This window comes from Salvia splendens, unplaced genomic scaffold (assembly GCF_004379255.2).
Source record: "Salvia splendens isolate huo1 unplaced genomic scaffold, SspV2 ctg618, whole genome shotgun sequence".
NCBI lineage: Eukaryota > Viridiplantae > Streptophyta > Magnoliopsida > Lamiales > Lamiaceae > Salvia > Salvia splendens.
The window spans coordinates 24364-31593 of NW_024599280.1; the positions used below are offsets into that span (position 1 = coordinate 24364).

Here is a 7230-nt window from a genome sequence, read left to right on the forward strand (position 1 = left end):
TTAGCAACGAATCACATCCTTATAAAATAAAATAGGAATATGTTAAAACACTCAAACAAACATCAAAATATACTTGTCTCTGACGACAATGTTAAAAAAATAATAAAACAACAAATTTTTAAGAAGGAAACATGAATCAACGTAATTTAGGAAAATTAAGATTCTTGAAGCTAGTGAATCCTCCATCCACAACAAGGTTATGGCCCGACACAAATTTGGCCTCATCCGAAGCCAAATACAATGCGGCCTTAGCCACATCCTCCTCTTCACAAATCGCACCCCTTAGTTCCCCTAACCCATTGATCAACCCTACTATCTCCTCCCTCCTCGCATTCGGCATTATTTTATTAAATTGTTCGATAACCAATGGTGTCGGAATTGGAGACGGTGAAATACAGTTTATCCGAACCCCGTGTCCACACAATTCACTTGCCAGAGACTTCACTATCCCTGGTATAGCAAACTTTGACACGGTGTACGGATGCGGGCCCAGCCCACCCATCAGCCCGCTTATACTTGCGGTGCATAGGATCGAGCCCGACCCCACGGGGATCATCACCCTGGCCGCGTGCTTGATCCGGCCATGGTGCCCCGCACGTTGACCGCTATGACCCGGTCAAACTCGTCCAGGTCGAGATCGACGATACTTGGCGGGAAGGGCGACCTGCAATCCCAGCTATGTTGCACATGATGTCGAGCTTGCCATGGCGGGCCACGGCAAGGTCAACTGCGTCCGAGACCTGGGCCTCCACTGAGACATCACATTGTACAAATTGGGCATGTGGGCCCAACTCTATGGACGCTTGTGGGCCAATTGGGTATTGACATCGGCAATTACGACACGAGCTCCTTGTTGGATGAATGCACGTGCGGTGGCCTTCCCGAGGCCGCTAGCACCACCGGTTACGAGGGCTACCTTGCCTTCGAGACTGCATGTGACGAGATTAGTAAACGAGACGAACTTGAGCCTTGTAAGTTACAAACAAAACAAAATTTGATGTAACAAGTGTGCATATGGGGTGGAATTATTGGACAAATGCTCATCATGTATGTTTTAGAATGTCTTTCAATAATGCGTTACTAGTGTCTATTCATATGTTGGAGTACTAATTTTGAGCTAGTGATGTATCACTTTCTTGAAGTGTAGTTTGTCGACCACACTTTAATAGTATTGTTTTTGCCAGTATTACCAAGTTTTAGGGATTAATTATTTGGCATATTATACAAAACTATACTCTTTGTATATATGTTGACAGTTTGGTCAAAATAAAGTGTATAGTATATGTTAATTTTCTAGGTATTCGAGTTAACAACACTAGGTAGTCTCAAAATATACAAGAAGGATCAAGATCTATATTTAATATAATTATTTATAATAAAATTAATGCAGAAGTAGGACATGAACACATAAAATTAATCTAGGATTTTCAAACTTCAGCCACAGATTAATTTAAATGCAATCACCCGTTGACTTTAATAATTATTACCCAGCAACAAAATTAATTACAATGATTCCTGCTGAGTGGTGATCCCTGTGTAAAAAGATTATTACTCCCATACTATACTACTATTTATATCACTTTACTGGGGATTAATTAATTATTAACAAAATAAAACAAAACAAAAAGAGTTACTAATAAACAGGTAAAAAGAGGCATCGCCAGGCTGCCAAGCGTTGACCAATATTTATTCTTTACTTTATTCTTAACGAAATTGAAAACCAAATTTATTTAATAGAAAAAAAAGATGGCGATTCATGATTCATGAAGGCAGCATGCAAAAGAAAAACACTGAGAAAAAAAGAAATGCAAAGCGTCGGCATCAAAGCCTTAAAAGCCGGCACCAAACAAGGGACCGCATCGTATTTTTTCCCTCTATGAATTAAACACACACACACACACACACATATATATATAGAGAGAGAGAGAGAGGGGGGAGGAGGAGGAGGAGGAAATAATTACCGGCGTCCATGTGCAGAAGCAGCAGCGGCGGCGGAGGAAAACCTCGTTGTAATCGAAGCCGAAACGACATCAGCAATCTGCGTTTTAGGGTGTGATCTGAACGCCGCATGCAAAAAGACAAGCACAAAAACGCATTAGCAATCTGCTTTTTTGGGATAATGATGAAAAGGCAAAGGGAAGAAATAAATTAGAAAATGAAACACGCTTTTTGAGTGAAGTTAATTTTAGAGAGACATACCTTCTTAGTAGTCTTAGCATTTCTCAGGCTGTTTTCCGACCTCTCTCTCTCTCTCTGTGATTGTGTGTATTGTAGTATACTATAAGGTTTGGTTTACGAGTGAAGAAACGATATACACATAAGTAGTACTATTAATTAATAGGAAATGAAATGGAAGTAGCATATATACCGATTTATTGTAGTGATGGTGGACCAACCTAAGTAGATTGGGGTCCAGATCTGTCACGCGCTACATTATAAAATTGTATAATGCCTCATTTTTTTTTTCATATCATGGTTTAGTGGCTGACATCATAATTTCGTGATTTGAATATCGTCATATCCATTTAGATGATACTACTACTACTACTACAATATTGCTTCAAATTTAGACAAAATTATGTATGTATGTTTGTCTATTATTATTGTTACTATACTTGTTAATGACTGCAGAATACCATTTTATTAAATACAAGTATCAAGTATGGATTCGGTTGGTCGTATTTATCAATAGATTATTAACAAAAACATAGAAATTGGCAAATAAGATGAAAAGGAAACGGATATTTTTGGTAAATAGAGTAATCATCATAATATTGGAAGTGGTAGTAAAATTCCATAAGGCAAGTTTTATCCAATTTAAAATATTAATTTTAATAAGATTTATTTATAGCTTTCAATAAATATTGTATGAAATGTATGATATGAGATTTTTATATAAATATGTGAATGATGTAAGATTTTCAAATTTTATATAGTAATGCTATTATTTACTAATATTGCAAATTATGGTACTCCATCTTGCATTTTTGTGTGAAATGGACCAAGAAATGTAAGCTCGTTAGGAATGGTAGTGAGCGCAGGCCCATTCGATGCATATTGCAAACTATCTTCTTTTTGGGCTTGTTCATGAGGTCCAATAAATTTTACAGTAAAATATTTGGATTTATTTTTTTTTAATTAATAATTATATTTAATTAAGTTAGAGCACGATTCACATTCAGGATACCAACAGATTCCGTAAAACTAAAAAATAGCCATAAATATTACCAAAAAAAGTGCATCTGTCTTAAAAGTTTAAAAGTGGATCTGTTAAATAGTAGTATTAAAAATAATTACTCATTATTTAGGAATATTCCGCTTAAAATTATTAAAGAAAAATATGGGAAGCAAACTTAATAGATTGGGAACTCTTTTTGTTTATTTGGAAAGGGACTACACAATTTGGTCAATTAATAGACAGAGCAACACATGTGAATTGATGGTCCCACTAACATACAGACAAATTAAACATCTCTCTCCAAACCACACATTTGCTGTTTGCTTACTTTTTAAACATTCAGATAAAAAATTATTTACGATTGATCCAAACAAACAAGCATAATAATATTACTCCACTCCTAGTGTATTTGCTTTGGCATGTAAATCACAAAATTTATGATAAAATAGATTGGAATTTTTCAATACAAATCAGATATCTAACAACACTAGCTTGAGTCTTGAATTCATTGTTAACAGATGCAGTCATACCATACCTACTCATAATCCAGCAATTAGACTGCTTGCTAAGACAAGATTCAAACCTACATAACACTATGAAATCCAGCAGAATCCAAGAGCACCGCTTTGATCTGCTCCGGCAACACGTCCTGCCCTTCCCTGAATTGCTGATACAGAGAGGAGAGACAATGTACTAGTTTAGTTTAGGACACATCAACGGAGAGTGAGCAAAGGATGTCATTTAGATGCATGAACAACGAACGCCTACAGATCATCGAGAAAGGCAATCCCATAAAAGGAAAGGATGATACTACTTCTACATCTTATTCAACTAGTAAGATTCAGACAGTGTCAGTCAGCCTTTTAGCTATCCATGTTCTTGACTGTTCACCACAAATCTTTTCTAATTTTACACGAGTCTCAATTCATCAGATAATAACAAGGGTGTCATTTTACTTATTATCTTTCTGGCTTCATTCCAAGAGCCTCTTGTATAAGTGCTTCATTTCATTACTTCGAGAAACCATAAACAAATCAAAACACGTAGATTACTGTGTGCTAGTAATCTGTAGGGTAAATCTATATGTTATGAGATGCATACCAGTTACCACCAAAAGCTTGGTTATGGTATCTAACAGCTACATACTCCAAGAAAACTACAATTTATTTTAGAAATCTACCTCTGCTCGGAACACATCCAAGGAAAAGCCGTTGAAACAGCTTATCACAGCTTGCTGAATGTCAGACCAAGGTTGTCCATAGCCCTCATAGCCGACAGCAGGAGACCTGGTCTACGGGCGCAGACCATGTGTATATTCACAGCCCTCCCTTCTCTCAACCTTACTTCGACCTATCAGAAAATTTAAGCACACAACGCTCACAAGCATGTAAAACCATTTCGCATGTATGAAATTTGAGCTGTACACCATAAGAGTTTTGATCTTCTAAAGCTTATTATCCGATTAAACATGCAATCATGCAAAAAAAAACCTAATAGCCCATCTAAATCGAGAAAATATGCATATAAATGTACCCTTGCAGGTTGGTTTTTGGGGCTGGGAGCTGAGCTTGCGCAGATTTCCTCCTTGACGCAATAAGGGAGGGCGAGAGGCGTGGTGGCCGTCAAAGGATGGAAGCTCGGTGATGGATGCATCAGAGAAGATCCAGCTGGGGTAGCTTCAAGTTCATTGTGAATATCATTTATCCGTTGCAAAAGCTCCTTCAAATAATCTATTGCATCGCCGAGAATTGAAGCTCTATCCATCTGCGAATCAATCATTTCACCAAAAAGAAAACAGAAAATGATAAATCAAAACGGAAATGGAGCATTTACTCCTATTAACAGCACAGAAACATGCACTCTGATATTTCTGATTCTGAACATGACGAACAACGAGATTCATTAAATGCAGGAGAGAATTCACATTTGCACAAACTCAGTAGCATAAATTTTAGTAGTACTAAAAAAAAGAAATTGGACGAAATCCGATAAACCCCCAAACAAATTGTACGAAATTGTTTAGTGGATTGGGGAAATCGAGACCTACCTTGCTGATTTTAGGCACAATGGATCTGAGCATGTAAAGTCTGTCGTTGAGCTTCTTCCTCCGCCGCCGCTCCGCCATCAAATTCTTCGCCGGCATCCCCTTCTTCTTCCCCTTGTGGCCACCCACCGTCACGCTGCTGTTGGCGTTGGAATTATCGCCGAATTTCTCCGCGGCGTCATCGGAATCGTAATTCTCCATTTCATCCTCAAATTCCGCTTTCCTCTTCCTCCCCATACTCATTCCCCTGTATCATCAACGCTTGTCAAACCCTCGTCGCTCATAGCCCCAAATTCTGCCGCAGCGCCGCCCTCTTCTGAAACAGAGTCGGCTGCGCTCCCACCGACGGCTGGACTTCGAGCGGCCTCAGCAGCTTAGACCTGTCGAAACCCTCGAAATCGAATGTGCTCAAAGCAGCACCTCCAATGCCGGCGGCGCTATAGTCGGAAAATTGAAATTGGGGATTAAATCCATTAAACATAGGCGCGTCGGGAGCGGGGAAGTAGGTCTGGTCGAAACTCAAATCGAAGAGAGAGGGCAGCATAGATTTTGGGGGTAAAAATGCGTGCAAGGGGTCGAGTTGGGAAGGAGAGGAATCGAGAGGGTTGAACAAAAGGGAGGTGAATTCAGGGTGGTGGAATGGATTGGGGGCGTTGATGGCATTGTTGATGAAGCAATCGGCGTCGAGCATGGACTTGAAGGAAGTGAGAGAGGCGGCGTTGTCGTTGTGGGGCCGCAGCGGCCATGAGATGGCTTCGTCTTCTTCTCCGTCCATCCAAACGCCGCCGTTCGACCTCGGCATTGTGGTGTGTGTGTGTGTGTGTTTCTGTAAAAGAGAGTTGCAGAATGCAGAGACGTAGGCGGAAAAGGTAACTAGCTTTCAGAGAAAGAGAAAGTGGGGAGGGAAGGGAAATGTGTATTTTTTTTACTTATATAAATTAAAATTTTATCATTATATAAGAACATCTAAAGTAGGAAGTTGACAAGCAATAGCTCAGCCCAGCTATAAACTCCTCTGCCACATCATCAACACTAAAATCCCCTGCACATCATCAACACTAAAATCCCCCTGCCACATCATCAGGACAAACAACTGGACAAGCAATAGTCCGGTCATAGTCTAGCCACATCATCAGCATTAAAATAAATAATTAACAATCACACAAAATGCGAAATTAAATTTACGATACAGATACGGAAAAATTCAATGATAATATTACATTTTTAAAAAGTACATTAATTAAAAAAACACACTTCATTAAAATTAAAATAACATTACAACATCCTCATTAATGAGTTTGTCCCACATCGAAAGTGGAACATAAAACATTCAGGGATGTCTCTATAAAAGAGAAACAACCAAGAATGAGTTTGTCCCACAACGAAAGTGGAACATAAAACATTCAAGGATGTCTCTATAAAAGAGAAACAACCAAGAATGAGTTTGTCCCACATCGAAAGTGGAACATAAAACATTCACGGATGTCTCTATAAAGAGAAACAACCAAGAATGAGTTTGTCCACATCGAAAGTGGAACATAAAACATTCAAGGATGTCTCTATAAAAGAGAAACAACCAAGAATGAGTTTGTTCCACATCGAAAGTGGAACATAAAACATTCAAGGATGTCTATAAAAAGAAACAACCAAGAATGAGTTTGTCCCACATCGAAAGTGGAACATAAAACATTTAAGAATGTCTCTATAAAAGAGAAACAACTAAGAATGAGTTTGTCCCACATCGAAAGTGGTACATAAAACATTCACGGATGTCTCTATAAAAGAGAAACGACCAAGAATTAGTTTCATAAAAAACATTAAATAAAAAAATTAAAATTTCCGCTCGCCGATTGGGAGGCTGCAATAGGGGCGAGCCGATCGGCGAGCGCCCTGGAATCGGCGTGCGCTCGCCGAAATTCTCGCCGATTTAGCGCTCGCCGGCTGCAATAGTTCGGCGAGCGGACCAGCGAGCGCCAAAAATCGGCGAGCCGGTGCGCTCGCTCTCTAT

General features: G+C 39.1%; 2 pseudogenes; both read right to left on the reverse strand.

Moving 5' to 3' along the window:
* Nucleotides 1–2333, reverse strand: LOC121790775 (annotated as a pseudogene).
* Nucleotides 2334–3591: 1258 nt separating this feature from the next.
* LOC121790773 lies at nucleotides 3592–6103 on the reverse strand (annotated as a pseudogene).
* Between the last annotated feature and the right edge of the window lie 1127 nt (nucleotides 6104–7230).